The 15318-nt window shown below is 48.3% G+C and overlaps 1 protein-coding gene across 6 annotated transcripts in view; it reads left to right on the top strand.

Moving 5' to 3' along the window:
• PER1 (period circadian regulator 1) overlaps positions 1–15318 on the top strand; it is a 117865-nt gene that overhangs the window by 36981 nt on the left and 65566 nt on the right. Inside the window, exon 1 of one of the 6 annotated variants that reach the window (XM_068274034.1) lies at positions 6601–6660. The exons of the other annotated variants lie outside the window; for them this stretch is intronic. The gene's annotated coding sequence lies outside the window, so the exon portion shown is untranslated. Of the gene's footprint in view, positions 1–6600; positions 6661–15318 lie in introns of those variants that run through there. 6 annotated transcript variants of the gene reach the window in all.

Here is a 15318-nt window from a genome sequence, read left to right as displayed (position 1 = left end):
CAGGGCTGAAGAGAGAGAGCTATGTACCACAGGGCTGTAGAGGTAGAGAGCGCTGTACCACAGGGCTGAAGAGAGAGAGCGGTGTACCACAGGGCTGGAGAGAGGGAGAGCTGTGTATCACAGGGCTGGAGAGAGGGAGATCTGTGTACCACAAAGCTGGAGAGAGGGAAAGATGTGTACCACAGGGCTGGAGAGAGGGAGAGCTGTGTACCACACGGCTGGAGAGAGGGAGAGCTGTGTACCACAGGGCTGGAGAGAGGGAGAGCTGTGTACCACAGGGCTGAAGAGAGAGAGCTATGTACCACAGGGCTGTAGAGGTAGAGAGCGCTGTACCACAGGGCTGAAGAGAGAGAGCGGTGTACCACAGGGCTGGAGAGAGGGAGAGCTGTGTATCACAGGGCTGGAGAGAGGGAGATCTGTGTACCACAAAGCTGGAGAGAGGGAAAGATGTGTACCACAGGGCTGGAGAGAGGGAGAGCTGTGTACCACAGGGCTGGAGAGAGGGAGAGCTGTGTACCACAGGGCTGGAGAGAGGGAGAGCTGTGTACCACAGGGCTGGAGAGAGGGAGAGCTGTGTTCCACAGGGCTGGAGAGAGGGAGAGCTGTGTACCACAGGGCTGGAGAGAGGGAGAGCTGTGTACCACAGGGCTGGAGAGAGGGAGAGCTGTGTACCACAGGGCTGGAGAGAGGGAGAGCTGTGTTCCACAGGGCTGGAGAGAGGAAGAGCTGTGCACCACAGGGCTGGAGAGAGGGAGAGCTGTGTACCACAAAGCTGGAGAGAGGGAGAGCTGTGTACCACAGGGCTGGAGAGAGGGAGAGCTGTGTACCACAGGGCTGGAGAGAGGGAGAGCTGTGTACCACAGGGCTGGAGAGAGGGAGAGCTGTGTACCACAGGGCTGGAGAGAGGGAGAGCTGTGTACCACAGGGCTGGAGAGAGGGAGAGCTGTGTACCACAGGGCTGGAGAGAGGGAGAGCTGTGTTCCACAGGGCTGGAGAGAGGGAGAGCTGTGCACCACAGGGCTGGAGAGAAGGAGAGCTGTGTACCACAGGGCTGGAGAGAGGGAGAGCTGTGTACCACAGGGCTGGAGAGAGGGAGAGCTGTGTACCACAAAGCTGGAGAGAGGGAGAGCTGTGTACCACAAAGCTGGAGAGAGGGAGAGCTGTGTACCACAAAGCTGGAGAGAGGGAGAGCTGTGTACCACAAAGCTGGAGAGAGGGAGAGCTGTGTACCACAAAGCTGGAGAGAGGGAGAGCTGTGTACCACAAAGCTGGAGAGAGGGAGAGCTGTGTACCACAAAGCTGGAGAGAGGGAGAGCTGTGTACCACAAAGCTGGAGAGAGGGAGAGCTGTGTACCACAAAGCTGGAGAGAGGGAGAGCTGTGTACCACAAAGCTGGAGAGAGGGAGAGCTGTGTACCACAAAGCTGGAGAGAGGGAGAGCTGTGTACCACAAAGCTGGAGAGAGGGAGAGCTGTGTACCACAAGGCTGGAGAGAGGGAGAGCTGTGTACCACAAAGCTGGTAAGAGAGAGCTGTGCTCCACTAGAGAGAGCTGTGCTCCACTAGAGCGAGCTGCGCATTACGTGACAAGTAAGCGAGTAAGCGAGCTGTGCATTAAGTGACTAGAGAGTGATTAATCTGTGTATTACGTAACAAGAGAGAGAGTGAGCGAGCGGTGCATTACGTGACTAGAGAGAGAGTGAGCTAGCTGTGCATTAGGTGACTAGAGAGCCAGTGAGCAAGCTGTGCATTATGAGACTAGAGAGCGAGTGAGCAAGCTGTGCATTAGGTGACTAGAGAGCGAGTGAGCAAGCTGTGCATTATGTGACTAGAGAATGAGTGAGTGAGCGAGCTGTGCATTACGAGACTAGGGAGTGAGCGAGCGAGCTGTGCATTACGAGACCAGAGAGTTAGCGAGCGAGCTGTGCATTACGAGACTAGAGAGTGAGTGAGCGAACGAGCTGTGCATTATGTGATTAGAGAGTAAGTGAGCTGTGCATTAGGTGACTAGAGAGCGAAAGAGCGAACTGTGCATTATGTGACTAGAGAGCGAGTGAGTGAGCTGTGCATTATGTGACTAAAGAGCGAGCTGTACATTACATGACTAGAGTGCGAGTAAGCGAGCTGTGCATTACGTAACAAGAGAGCAAGTGAGAGAGCTGTGCATTACATCACTAGAGAGAGAGTGTGCGATCTTTGCAATACGTGGCTAGAGAGAGTGAGCGAGCTCTGCATTATTTGACTAGGTAGTGAGTAAGTGAGCTGTGCATTACATGACTAGAGAGCAAGTGAGCGAGCTGTGCATTAGGTGACTAGAGAGCGAGTGAGTGAGCTGTGCATCACATGATTAGAGAGCAAGTGAGCAAGCTGTGCATTATGTGACTAGAGAGCAAGTCAGCAAGCTGTGAATTATGTGACTAGAGAGCGAGTGAGCGAGGTGTGCATTACGTGACTAGAGAGCGAGCTGTGCATTACGTGACTAGAGAGCGAGCTGTGCATTACATGACTAGAGAACAAGTGAGCGAGCTGTGCATTGTGTGACTAGTGAGCGAGCTGTGCATTGTGTGACTAGTGAGTGAGCTGTGCATTGTGTGACTAGTGAGCGAGCTGTGCATTAGGTGACTAGAGAGCAAGTGAGCAAGCTGTGCATCACATGATTAGAGAGCAAGTGAGCAAGCTGCATTATGCAATTAGAGAGCGAGTGAGAGAGCTATGCATTATGTGACTAGAGAGCGAGCTGTGCATTAGGTGACTAGAGAGCAAGTGAGCAAGCTGTGCATCACATGATTAGAGAGCAAGTGAGCAAGCTGCATTATGCAATTAGAGAGCGAGTGAGCGAGCTGTGCATTACGTGACTAGCGAGCGAGTGAGAGAGCTGTCCATTAGTTGGCTAGAAAGCGAGTGAGCAAGCTGTGCATTACGTGGCTAGAGAGCAAGTTAGATAGCTGTTCATTACGTGACAAGAGAGCGAGTGAGCGAGCTGTGCATTACATGACTAGAGAGCGAGTGAGCGAGCTGTGCATTATGTGTCTAGAGAGCGAGTGAGCGAGCTGTGCATTACATGACTAGAGAGCGAGTGAGCGAGCTGTGCATTATGTGTCTAGAGAGCGAGTGAGCAAGCTTTGCATTATGTGACCAGAGAGTGAGTAAGCGAGCTGTGCATTATGTGACTAGTGAGCGAGCTGTGCATTACGTTGACTAAAGAGCGAGTGAGAGAGCTGTGCATTACAAGACAAGAGAGCTAGTGAGCAAGCTGTGCATTACGTGACAAGAGAGCGAGTGAGCGAGCTGTGCATTACGTGGCTAGAGAGCGAGCTGTGCATTAGGTGACTAGAGAGCGAGTGAGCGTGCTGTGCATTACGTGACGAGATCAAATGAGAGAGCTGTGCATTACGTGACAAGAGAGCGAGTTGTGCATTACGTGACTAGAGAGCAAGTTAGCGAGCTGTGCATTAGGTGACTAGAGAGCGAGTGAGCGAGCTGTGCATTACATGACTAGAGAGCAAGTGAGCGGGCTTTGCATTATGTGACTAGAGAGCGAGCTGTGCATTAGGTGACTAGAGAGCAAGTAAGCGATCTGTGCATTAGGGGACTAGAGAGCTAGCTGTGCATTCCGTGACTAGAGAGCGAGTGAGAGAGCTGTCCATTACTTGGCTAGAAAGCGAGTGAGCAAGCTATGCATTACGTGGCTAGAGAGCAAGTGAGAGAGCTGTGAATTACATGACAACAGAGCGAGTGAGCGAGCTGTGCATTACATGACTAGAGAGCGAGTGAGCGAGCTTTGCATTATGTGACTAGAGAGCGAGTAAGCAAGCTGTGCATTACATGACTAGAGAGCGAGTGAGAGAGCTTTGCGTTATGTGACTAGGGAGCAAGTGAGCGAGCTTTACATTACGTGACTAGAGAGCGAGCTGTGCATTAGGTGACTAGAGAGCGAGTGAGAGTGCTGTGCATTACGTGGCTAGAGAACGAGTGAGAGAGCTGTGCATTACGTGACAAGAGAGCGAGTTGTGCAGTACGTGACTAGAGAGCAAGTGAGCGAGCTGTGCATTAGGTGACTAGAGAGCGAGTGAGCGAGCTGTGCATTACATGACTAGAGAGCAAGTGAGCGGGCTTTGCATTACGTGACGAGAGCGAGTGAGAGAGCTATGCATTACGTGGCTAGAGAGCGAGTGAGAGAGCTGTCCATTACTTGGCTAGAAAGCGAGTGAGAGAGCTGTGAATTACGTGACAAGAGAGCGAGCGAGTGAGCGAGCTTTGCATTACATGACTAGAGAGCAAGTAAGCGAGCTGTGCATTGTGTCTAGTGAGCGAGCTGTGCATTACGTTGACTAGAGAGCGAGTGAGAGAGTTGTGAATTACGTGACTGGAGAGCGAGTAAGCGAGCTGTGCATTACAAGACAAAAGAGCAAGTGAGTGAGTTGTGCATTTCATGACTAGAGAGCGAATGAGCAAGCTGTGCATTACGTGACTAGAGAGCGAGCTGTGCATTAGGTGACTAGAGAGAAAGTGAGCGAGCTTTACATTACGTGACTAGAGAGCAAGCTGTGCATTAGGTGACTAGAGAGCAAGTGAGCGAGCTGTGCATTACGTGACGAGAGCGAATGAAAGAGCTGTGCATTACATGACAAGAGAATGAGTTGTGCATTACGTTACTAGAGAGCAAGTGAGCGAGCTATGCATTACATGACTAGAGAGCAAGTGAGCGGGCTTTGCATTACGTGACTAGAGAGCGAGCTGTGCATTAGGTGACTAGAGAGCAAGTAAGCGAGCTGTGCATTAGGTGACTAGAGAGCGAGTGAACGAGCTGTGCATAACATTACTAGAGAGCGAGTGAGAGCTGTGCATCAGGTGACTAGAGAGAGTGTGAGCGAGCTGTGCATTTTGCGTGACTAGGGAGTGAGTGAGCGAGCTTTGCATTACGTGGCTAGAGAGCGAGTGAGCAAGCTGTACATTACGTGATGTGAGCTAGCTGTGCATTACATGACGAGAGTGAGTGAGCGAGCTGTGCATTGCGTGGCTGGAGAGCGAGTGAGCAAGCTGTGCATTACGTGATAAAAGCGAGTGAGCGAACTGCATTACGTGACTAGAGCGAGTGTGCGAGCTGTGCATTACGTGACAAGAGAGCGAGTGTGCGATCTTTGCATTACATGGCCAGGGAGTGAGTGAGAGAGCTCTACATTATGTGACTAGGTAGCGGGAAAGCGAGCTGGGCATTACATGACTAGAGAGCAAGTGAGCGAGCTGGACATTACATGCCTAGAGAGCAAGTGAGCGAGCTGTGCATTAGGTGACTAGAGAGAGAGTGAGCGAGCTTTGCATTACGTGACTAGAGAGCGAGTGAACGAGCTGTGTAATACATGACTAGAGAGCGAGTGAAAGTACTGTGCATTACATGACTAGAGAGCGAGTGAACGAGCTGTGCATGACATGACTAGAGAGCGAGTGAGCAAGCCGTGCTTTACGTGGCTAGAGAGCAAGTGAGAGAGCTGTTAATTACGTGACGAGAGCGAGTGAGCGAGCTGTGCATTACGTGGCTAGAGAACGAGTTGTGCATTACGTGACTAGAGAGCAAGTGAGCGAGCTGTGCATTACATAACTAGAGAGCGAGTGAGCGAGCTGTGCATTATGTGACAAGAGAGCGAGCGAGCGAGCTGTGCATTACGTGGCTAGAGAGCGAGTGAGCGAGCTGTGCATTATGTGACAAAGAGTGAGTGAGCGAGCTGTGCATTATGTGACAAGAGAGCGAGTGAGCGAGCTGTGCATTACGTGGCTAGAGAGCGAGTGAGCGAGCTGTGCATTATGTGACAAGAGAGCGAGTGAGCGAGCTGTGCATTATGTGACAAGAGAGCGAGTGAGCGAGCTGTGCATTACGTGGCTAGAGAGCGAGTGAGCGAGCTGTGCATTATGTGACAAGAGAGCGAGTGAGCGAGCTGTGCATTATGTGACAAGAGAGCGAGTGAGCGAGCTGTGCATTACGTGGCTAGAGAGCGAGTGAGCGAGCTGTGCATTATGTGACAAGAGAGCGAGTGAGCGAGCTGTGCATTACGTGGCTAGAGTGCGAGTGAGCGAGCTGTGCATTATGTGACAAGAGAGCGAGTGAACGAGCTGTGCAATACATGACTAGAGAGCGAGTGAGCGAGCTGTGCATTATGTGACAAGAGAGCGAGTGAGCGTGCTGTGCATTACGTGGCTAGAGAGCGAGTGAACGAGCTGTGTAATACATGACTAGAGAGCGAATGAAAGTACTGTGCATTACATGACTAGAGAGCGAGTGAACGAGCTGTGCATTACGTGGCTAGAGTGCGAGTGAGCGAGCTGTGCATTATGTGACAAGAGAGCGAGTGAGCGAGCTTTGCATTATGTGACGAGAGAGTGAGCTGTGCATTACGTGACTAGAGAGCGAGCTGTGCATTACATGCCCAGAAAAATAGAGCTGTGCACCTCATGGCTAAAAGAACTGCAAGATGCATGCATCACAGGACTAGGAACAGAGAGGGCCGTATCACAGGACTGGGAAAAGAGAGAGAAATCCATGCCAGTGTATTTCTTGGTCCTGCCAATAAAGCTATTTTTGAATTAGAGAGCGATATGCATGACATGACTGGGAAGAGAGAGCTGGAGAGCTGACCATCACAGGACTATAGAAAGCTGTGCACCGTGTAAGTCAATGGAGAAAGAAAGCTGTGCACCTCTCAGTTCTGCATCGTATAACTAGGAAGCCAGAGAAAATGCCACGTATCCTTTATTATGATAGAGAGAGAGCCAGACTGAGGTCTCTAGCCACAGTACATTACCCGCCTCGGGAACCAGCCCTTCTGCTCAGTGCAAAGTGGAATGGCTGCTATGGCAACTGTGAAGTTATAGATGCATTCTCCCAAGAGAAGTGCAAATTAAATTCACTCAGTACATCTGCTCTGCTGCTCCTGCAGAAACAGCGAGGCCTTGTCTGCAGAGATAAGCCTGAAACACAAACACAGTACTATGAGATGCGCAAGGCCACGTTCACACTATACTGTGTGCATGTAAGGCCTTGTTCACACTATGCTGTGCGCATGTAAGGCTTCCTTTACACTATACTGTGTGCATGTAAGGCCTTGTTCACACTATGCTGTGCGCATGTAAGGCCTGGTTCACACTATACATGGCGCATGTAAGGCCTGGTTCACACTATACAGTGCGCATGTAAGGCCTGGTTCACACTATACGGTGCGCATGTAAGGCCTGGTTCACACTATACGGTGCGCATGTAAGGCCTGGTTCACACTATACGGTGCGCATGTAAGGCCTGGTTCACACTATACTGTGTGCATGTAAGGCCTGGTTCACACTATACTGTGTGCATGTAAGGCCTGGTTCACACTATACGGTGCGCATGTAAGGCCTGGTTCACACTATACGGTGCGCATGTAAGGCCTGGTTCAAACTATGTTCTGTGCATGTAAGGCCTGGTTCAAACTATGTTCTGTGCATGTAAGGCCTGGTTCACAGTGCGTTCGGTGTGTAATGATTCCCAAGAACATCAGAAGTGCATAGACTACCCTGTATGGCGGTCACAGTTTGTGCTCTGTGCAGCAATGCAATACCGTACTGCTGCACATATCTTTTGGCAAAATGCATTGCTGACCCATTTACCTATCAAAACCTGTCCATTTTGTTTTGTTTAGAGCAGCCTCCATCAACTTTTTGACTGTTTTGTTTAGAGCATACATGTCAAACCTTGGCCCGTGGGCCAAAACTGGCCCTCGGAGCCATCAGATTTGGCCCTCAGGTGGTTTTCCCACTTTGCATTATGTTTGGCCCACTCTAGCTATATCGGAAGTGAAGCCCTAGATCACCAGGAAAGCCATATGGGGAGGGAGAAAGCACTAGGTACCAGGGAACTGTATAGATGAGGGCCACTAGACACTAGGGAACTGTATAGATAAGGGAGGACTACTAAACACCAGGGAACTGTATAGGGGAAGGAGCCGGGTACTAGACACCAGTGAACTTTATAGGGGATGGATGGGGTTATTAGACACCAGGGAACTTTATAAGGAAGAGAGGTGGCCACTAGAGGTCGGCCCGTGACTTAAGGTGGCCACACACGATACAATAAAATGATCTGATTTTACGGCAATTCGATAAAAACGATCGGATCTCCCGAAAAAATCGAAAGCTTTTTTTTCATTCGGTCGGATCTTCCGTTTTTTTTTTTATTTTTATCTATCCGGAATGCCAGATATTTTTCTTAAATTTTTCTAAAGATTGTATGGTGTGTGTTAGATTGTCAATTTAGTAATATACACACCCAAGCAATTTGCTCAGAGTTTCCAATCATTTTTATCATAATTGGGGAAAAATTTAACATAGGTATGCGGTACATTGGTCATATTTTTGAAATGTTACAATCAGTCAGAAAAATTGATTGCAATTCTTAAATTGAACAGATATTTAAAAAATTGTATGGTGTCCCAGAGCTCAATTTCGGCCCACTTTTTAATTGAGTTTGACATCCCTGGTTTAGAGGATCAGAGGCCTCAACTTTTACAAGCGCGCCTCTAGTGTACATTTAGAAGAGGGGCGTTATTGCTGAAAGTTATCTGTGTAATAAGACTCTCCTTTATCCCCGTATCAGCCGGATTCCAGTGCGTAGCTCCGCCTCCTAGCAGAAAAAGGCCTCTGCCTTTTCTATAGCTGACATAGAAAAGGCAGAGGCAGTTTTCTGCAAGGAGGCGGAGCTATGCACCAGGACCCTGCTGATATGGGGCTACAGGTGTCCACTGGGGTGCCACGTCAGTTTCCAAATGGGACGTGGCACCCGTGCTGATACAGCATCGTCTCCGAATCGCTGTAGCTGTGCCATGCACAGGATTCGGACGCCTTCTGCAAAAAAATGCAGCTGGCACTATTTTTTGGGGGCTGCACATGATTGAAATACAGCGTATTAATTTCAATAGGCTGCATTTCTGCATCCAATATCGCGTATGGAAAACCGTAATTTGGGGCTTGTAAAAATGGGCCCTTATTTCACTGATGACGCCCCGGGGCATTATAACTATTCAGCATTAGGGTACCTCTGATTTTTTTTTTTTTACATACACCAGAAATGTGTGACATCACTGCAGTACAGCTGAGTTATAGACTCCTGCCTCCCGTAGTCTTCATACTGAGCCTCCCTATTGGATGTGTTTACCCCAACATAGACTAGAGCAGTACGGAGACTGGGGACCGTTACTGGCTGAGATAAACCTTATGCTATTTGATAATCTGCTCCATCTGCTGTTATCTGCTCTTGAAGTATCAGAGTGGAGTGGCTGTATCCTTAATGGGGCATAAAGATCATTTTATGATACAGTGACGTAGCAATAGGGGGTGCAGAGGTTGCAGTCGCTTCAGCCACTGTATTAGGTCTTCATTGGTGTTACGCTAGTAGTTTTCACCTCTACTATTTGTGCTTTTAATAGTGGTAATCATTAAAAAAAAAACTGAACTTACTTTAAAAAAGTTTCACTTAGTTTAAAAGAAAAGCGTTTCACTTACTTTAAAAATAGAGTAGTCACAAAAACACCTGATCTGAGTATCAGAGAAAGGAAATGTTAGTAGTGGGGGGGCCCCCCATACCTCTGGGCCCCCGTGCAGTTGCAGGCGCTGCTTCCTCCCCCACACACACACAGTTACATCCCTGGCTCCTTAGCTACGCCACTGAATACAGATCTGTCCCCCTAGTGTGTAGAGAATAAGTTATCACTTTGTACTTACACTAACAGTAAACTGTTAGCAGTGTGTGCTGATGGCTACTTGAAATGTGTGCTTTCTGCTTCACAAATGTTCCTTCTCCTCTCCCCAATTGTATATTGTGTCTCTGCACGCCTTACACTCTTTGGATTGTTTATTATTGGTGTTTCAGCTCACTGAGGACGTAGTTACAGCTAGTATTTGGGCATGGGGTCCATTAGTATTTGGGCATGGGGTCCATTAGTATTTGGGCATGGGGTCCATTAGTATTTGGGCATGGGGTCCATTAGTATTTGGGCATGGGGGCCATTAGAGGAATAATTTTGGTTGGAGTACTGTTGGAGCCGAGGTCTGATCTTACAGCGCTGGTGTTTGCTGTGTGCTGAAATGTCTGCCTGTGTAGAGGGGAACGCTTGATACTATTGCTGATAGGCAGCTCTTCTTGTATTTTCTTCAGGGTAAAATTGCCCAGATGACATTTGTGTTGTGATTGTCTTGTTTTCTCTGCTGTGCTATCACATTCATGTGCAGGTGACTTGATGCACCCTCTAGAGGTATGTTAGTATATGGCATGTAGAAAAATATATTGCTTTCATTGGAAGCATTGTGACCAATTTATTTTCTTCTGTAGAATTGTGTGTTTGCGTAAAACTAATGTTTGTACTGAAATTAGATCTTATTTTAGGTAAAATGTGGCCTCTTACATTATAACATTCTACTCATGGTATGTTGGTATTTCATGAATAAATGCACATACTATTAAAGGGCACCTGAAGTGAGAGGAGGTTGACATAGTTATTGCCTTTTAAACAATGCAGATTGCCTGGCTGTCCTGCTGATCCTCTGCCTTTAATGCTTTTAGCCATAGACCCTCAACAAGCATGCAGATCGGATGTTTGACTGAAATTAGAGTGCATTTGCCACATGCTTGTTTCAGGTGTGTGTGATTCAGACACTACTGGTGCATGAAAGATCAGCAGGAGTGCCAGGCAACTGGTATTGTTTAAAATAAAAAAAATATGGCAGCCTCCATATCGCTCTCAGGTCAGATAACTGTTAAGGCCATTTAGCCATTTAAAACATATCATGACTGCTCATGTGCATTAAATAACACAGCAAATGTAAATCTGTCTTGTGCAGCTTATAATGCAGTTATGCCAAGTGCAGCCTTAAAGTGAATCTAAACTGAAGTTAAGGAAGAGAGTTTCACTTACCTGGGACTTACACCAGCCCCCTGCATCCTCACTATATATATATATATATATATATATATATATATATATATATAAGCTGTTTGCTCGCTTTCTCTCGTAAACCCTGATGATGGCGGAAGGCTGAAACTAGTCGGGACGAGAGCGGGCACAGCTGTGCTGAGATCACAAGGAGTCTGTTTAGTACCACAAGAGTGGGAAGTGCTATCTACTTGAGAGGGTCCTAAATGATTTGGGACCCTCTAGATGTAAGTGAACCTTGCTTAGCATTGGCTGTCTTTTATTTGAAATAAACTGGACATTTGGTCATACCCACTGAGGGTATCCCTCTTCAATCTTTGTACACTGAGTGTGCATATATATGGCAGTAACCTGGAGGGATCTCTGGAGGTGGAGTGCCTCCGAACTGTGCCAAGTTTTATCAACAGCGCAGTGACATTTCTATACTCCCCTGCATACGTCCTTTGCCCGTGGTATGCCAAACTGATCCTCCGGTCCCCCACCACAGCCAAGTTTAGTTTTTGCCCGACTAACCAGTCAGTGGGCTACTGCGTCTGCACAGTCCTGGCGACACGCATCCTCGTACGCGTTCACGTCAGCAAAAGCGTCCTGCGCAGGTTCGCTCTTACTGCACCTGTGCAAGACGCTCTCGCTGACGTGAACGCATACGAGGATGCGCGCTGCCAGGTATGCGTCAGCGCAGTGGCCCAGAACTTGGCCGTGGTGGAGGATCAGAGGATCAGTTTGGGATGCCCCGGGCACAGGACGGATGCAGGGGGCTGGTGGAAGCCCCAGGTAAGTGAAACTCTTTTCCTTAACTTCCGTTTAGGTTGACTTAGGCTGCACTTGGCACAAGACAGATTACAATTGTTGTGTTATTTAACAGCACCGTTATCTAAAAAAAAAGTTAAAATCTTAAAATACATGTGTATGCATATAAATAACATTTACATTGCTCCCAGAGAAAGATGCACTATAAATGTATTTTCTCCTATGCTGCTGTCACTTACAGTAGCTAGGAAAAATCTGACAGACTTTGGACTAGCCCATCTCCTATGTGCATGCATTTTATACATATGCATGCACATATATTTTATGTTTTACAATTTTTTTTACAATAGTGGTGCTTTAAGGCAGAGCTATGAAAATGGCCCCAGGTTTTGCAGTATGATATAGTAAAGACATACTATGGGTGTGGTGCAGAAACGTCCAAATAGGGTTCTTTCATTAGCAAATCAGCACTCTCTGTCCTGTTGGTTGGAGATGCAGCAATATTGAAGGTGTGACTTGCATTCTGCTATTCTGCCTGGGCTGACATCCACCAGGTTATGGGGGGATTCATTTAAAGTGTACCTGAGATGAACTATTAGGGCCAATTTATACTTACCTAGGGCTTTCTCCAGCCTGATGAGGGCCATAGGCTCCCTCGTCATCCTCCGTAACCTCTCTGTTTTTCCGCGATCTCCTCCGGTATCTGGCACAGTCGTGGAGTTCTGCGCCTGCGCAGCCGGCCCCCCTTCGCACTCCTGCATCTGGGCTTGTTTTGTGTCTGCGCAGTAGTACTGGCGCAGGCGCAGTAGACTCGTTACTGTGGGAGCACGACAGGGACGTGTGCATGGCACAGAACACCACGCACCACCGCAGGCACAGAACACCACGACTGTTCCAGATTCCAGAGGCGAATCCGGGAAAACGGAGCAACCGGGAAGGACGAATGAGGACAGTTACCCACTCCTAAACAAGAAGAGGGGAAGTGGGAAACTGTCACACATAGTGGTGCATCTATGCGTCTTTAGTTCTCTAATATAAACACTTTTGCTAAACCATGCAGTTGGTAAGCAATTCAGTGCCACGGTCGAATCCTCCCAATGACACAGCAAACAGACACACACACACAGTCACAGAGGCTCTAGGCGTGTACTAGACTTCTTGCTGTGTGATACTCCTTCTGTTATTGCCTGGGGAAGCGGGAATATACCTGCGAAACACGTTGCCTCTTATAATTGGAGTATGTGAATAACATTTTTCGTGCTGAAAAATCGGCAGCTTTGGGTCTGTTTAGGGATGTTGAGTCCACCATTGCCTCCCAAACATTTTAACAATTTTACCATATTTTATCCTTTTGGCGCCTCTGTTCATGTTCTACTACACAGTCAAGGGAGAAGAGATGTCCAAATCATCTATACAGGCAAAAATGAAGCATAACTCGGGCTTCGTTCAAGCCTGGGAGCCTAGTGGCATTTCATTCAAAAATCCATTTGGATTCTCTCTGAAAGAGAAGCCGATCTATATCACCGCCTCTGATGGAACGATGTATACATCTATACCAATGAAACGCATTTGATTCGTATGTCCTCCATGTGTGGTTTTGAAGTGTCGGGATCGTAACCACCCCTCCAAAAAAACCGAGAATGACATCGATGTACCTGTGCCACGCAAGTATGTGGCACAGGTACATCGAGAGATCCTCGCTAGCAAAAAGCTCACGTTCCCACTCCCCCAGGTACAGGTTAGCATAGGAGGGGGCACAGGTGTAGGGATGAGATCTTGGGGGACTTCAGGAAATTCTGGAACCTGGGGCAGGTTCTTAGTTCGCCCATGTGGAAGTGCCAAACTTATTAGAAATATTGCCAAAGTAGTGTCCTACCAGCAGCGGGTTCCTCCACAGTTAGATACTTACCTATAGATAGGAAAAGCTCTGGATCCCAAAAAACCTTCCCTGTCCTCTCTCCATCCCGTAGTTCCAGCCCCTGGGAAGTTCTTTGACCAGCTTAGTTGAATACTTTTTCGGCCCTCCTTGGGCTGTCTTAATAAGTACTCCTGTCCCCGAGTACTTCCGTTCAGTTTCTGCAAATCTCTGCAGTCTGGAAGAGCACCAATCCAGAATAACCAGCTGCTGCATTTGATTGGCCCAATTCCATTGTACATACTAAATTTGCGCAGAATTAAGATTAATTGATTTCTATGAACATAGGTCTGGGTCTTAGAACTGTGGGGGCATGCATTGGTGAGGGGTTGAATGCCCAGAAGAGTGGGTGCATTTATGGTAGTGTGGTTGCATACCCAGTAGAGTGGTTTCTTGTCCTGTAGATCGGTTGTTTGCCTAGTAGAGCAGTTGATTGACCAGTAGAGCAGTTGATTGACCAGTAGAGCGTGTGTTTGCCCAGTAGAGCGTGTGTTTGCCCAGTAGAGCGTGTGTTTGCCCAGTAGAGCGTGTGTTTGCCCAGTAGAGCGTGTGTTTGCCCAGTAGAGCGTGTGTTTTCCCAGTAGAGCGTGTGTTTGCCCAGTAGAGAGGTTGCTTGCTCAGTAGAGAGGTTGCTTGCCCATTAGAGCGGGCGCTTGCCCATTAGAGCGGGCGCTTGCCCATTAGAGCGGGCGCTTGCCCATTAGAGCAGGCGCTTGCCCATTAGAGCAGTTGTTTGCCCAGTAGAGCTGTTGTTTGCCCAGTAGAGTGGAAGCTTACCCAGTAGAGTGGTTGTTTTGCTATGTAAGGAGCGTGCCTTCCTTAGGAGCGTGCCTTCCTTAGATAGGAGCTAGCCTTCCTATACATAGTTATCAGGGGCGTAACTAGAAATCACTGGTCCCCCCTACAAAACTTTGGATGAGGCTCCCTCCACCCTGAATAAGGACTGTCTACAAATCTTTGTCTGCAAAACCTTGTATTATGCCTTATCAGAGGTGAGCAGATGCAGTCATTAGAACAACTGTGCAGAGAGCAGAAAGTTTTTTCTCTCCATGCCCTTAGTTGTCAGTCTCTCCTCACAGGGCCCCCTGCGGCTTCCGGGCCCCCCTGTGGCTGCATCCCTTGAAGGGTCTATTGTTACGCCCCTGATAGTTACTATGTATAGGAAGGCACGCTCCTATCTAGGGATGGCACGCTCCTATCTAGGGAAGACACACTCCTATCTAGGGAAGACACACTCCTATCTAGGGAAGGCACGCTCCTATCTAGGGAAGACACACTCCTATCTAGGGAAGACACACTCCTATCTAAAGAAGGCACGCTCCTAAGGAAGGCACGCTCCTTACATAGCAGCGAGCACTGCTATGTAAAGCATGCATTAGCGGCCGCTCCTTCACATTAAGGTGTGCTGCTTTAGCAGTGCAGCTTAATGAATCAAGCCCTTTGTGCCCCCAGATAGCAGATGTAAGTAGTTGTGTGCTGCTAAATAGGCCATTAAGGCCTGGTTCACATTAGACTCGTTGCTGTCCGTATTTTAGCAACGCGTGCAGGAGGCAGACACACACGAACATCAGAAGTTGTCTGATGTTCACACTGCATGCGTTGCGTAGCAGTGCAATGTGTGAGCGCACTGCTGCACGCATTATTTAGCAAAACGCACGGCTGACCCATTCACTTCAGGGAATTGGATCAGCCACACAATGCAT

This window comes from Hyperolius riggenbachi, chromosome 3 (assembly GCF_040937935.1).
Source record: "Hyperolius riggenbachi isolate aHypRig1 chromosome 3, aHypRig1.pri, whole genome shotgun sequence".
Classification (NCBI taxonomy): domain Eukaryota; kingdom Metazoa; phylum Chordata; class Amphibia; order Anura; family Hyperoliidae; genus Hyperolius; species Hyperolius riggenbachi.
Note: the sequence above shows the minus strand (reverse complement) of the source record. Positions and strands in the feature narration are given on the sequence as shown.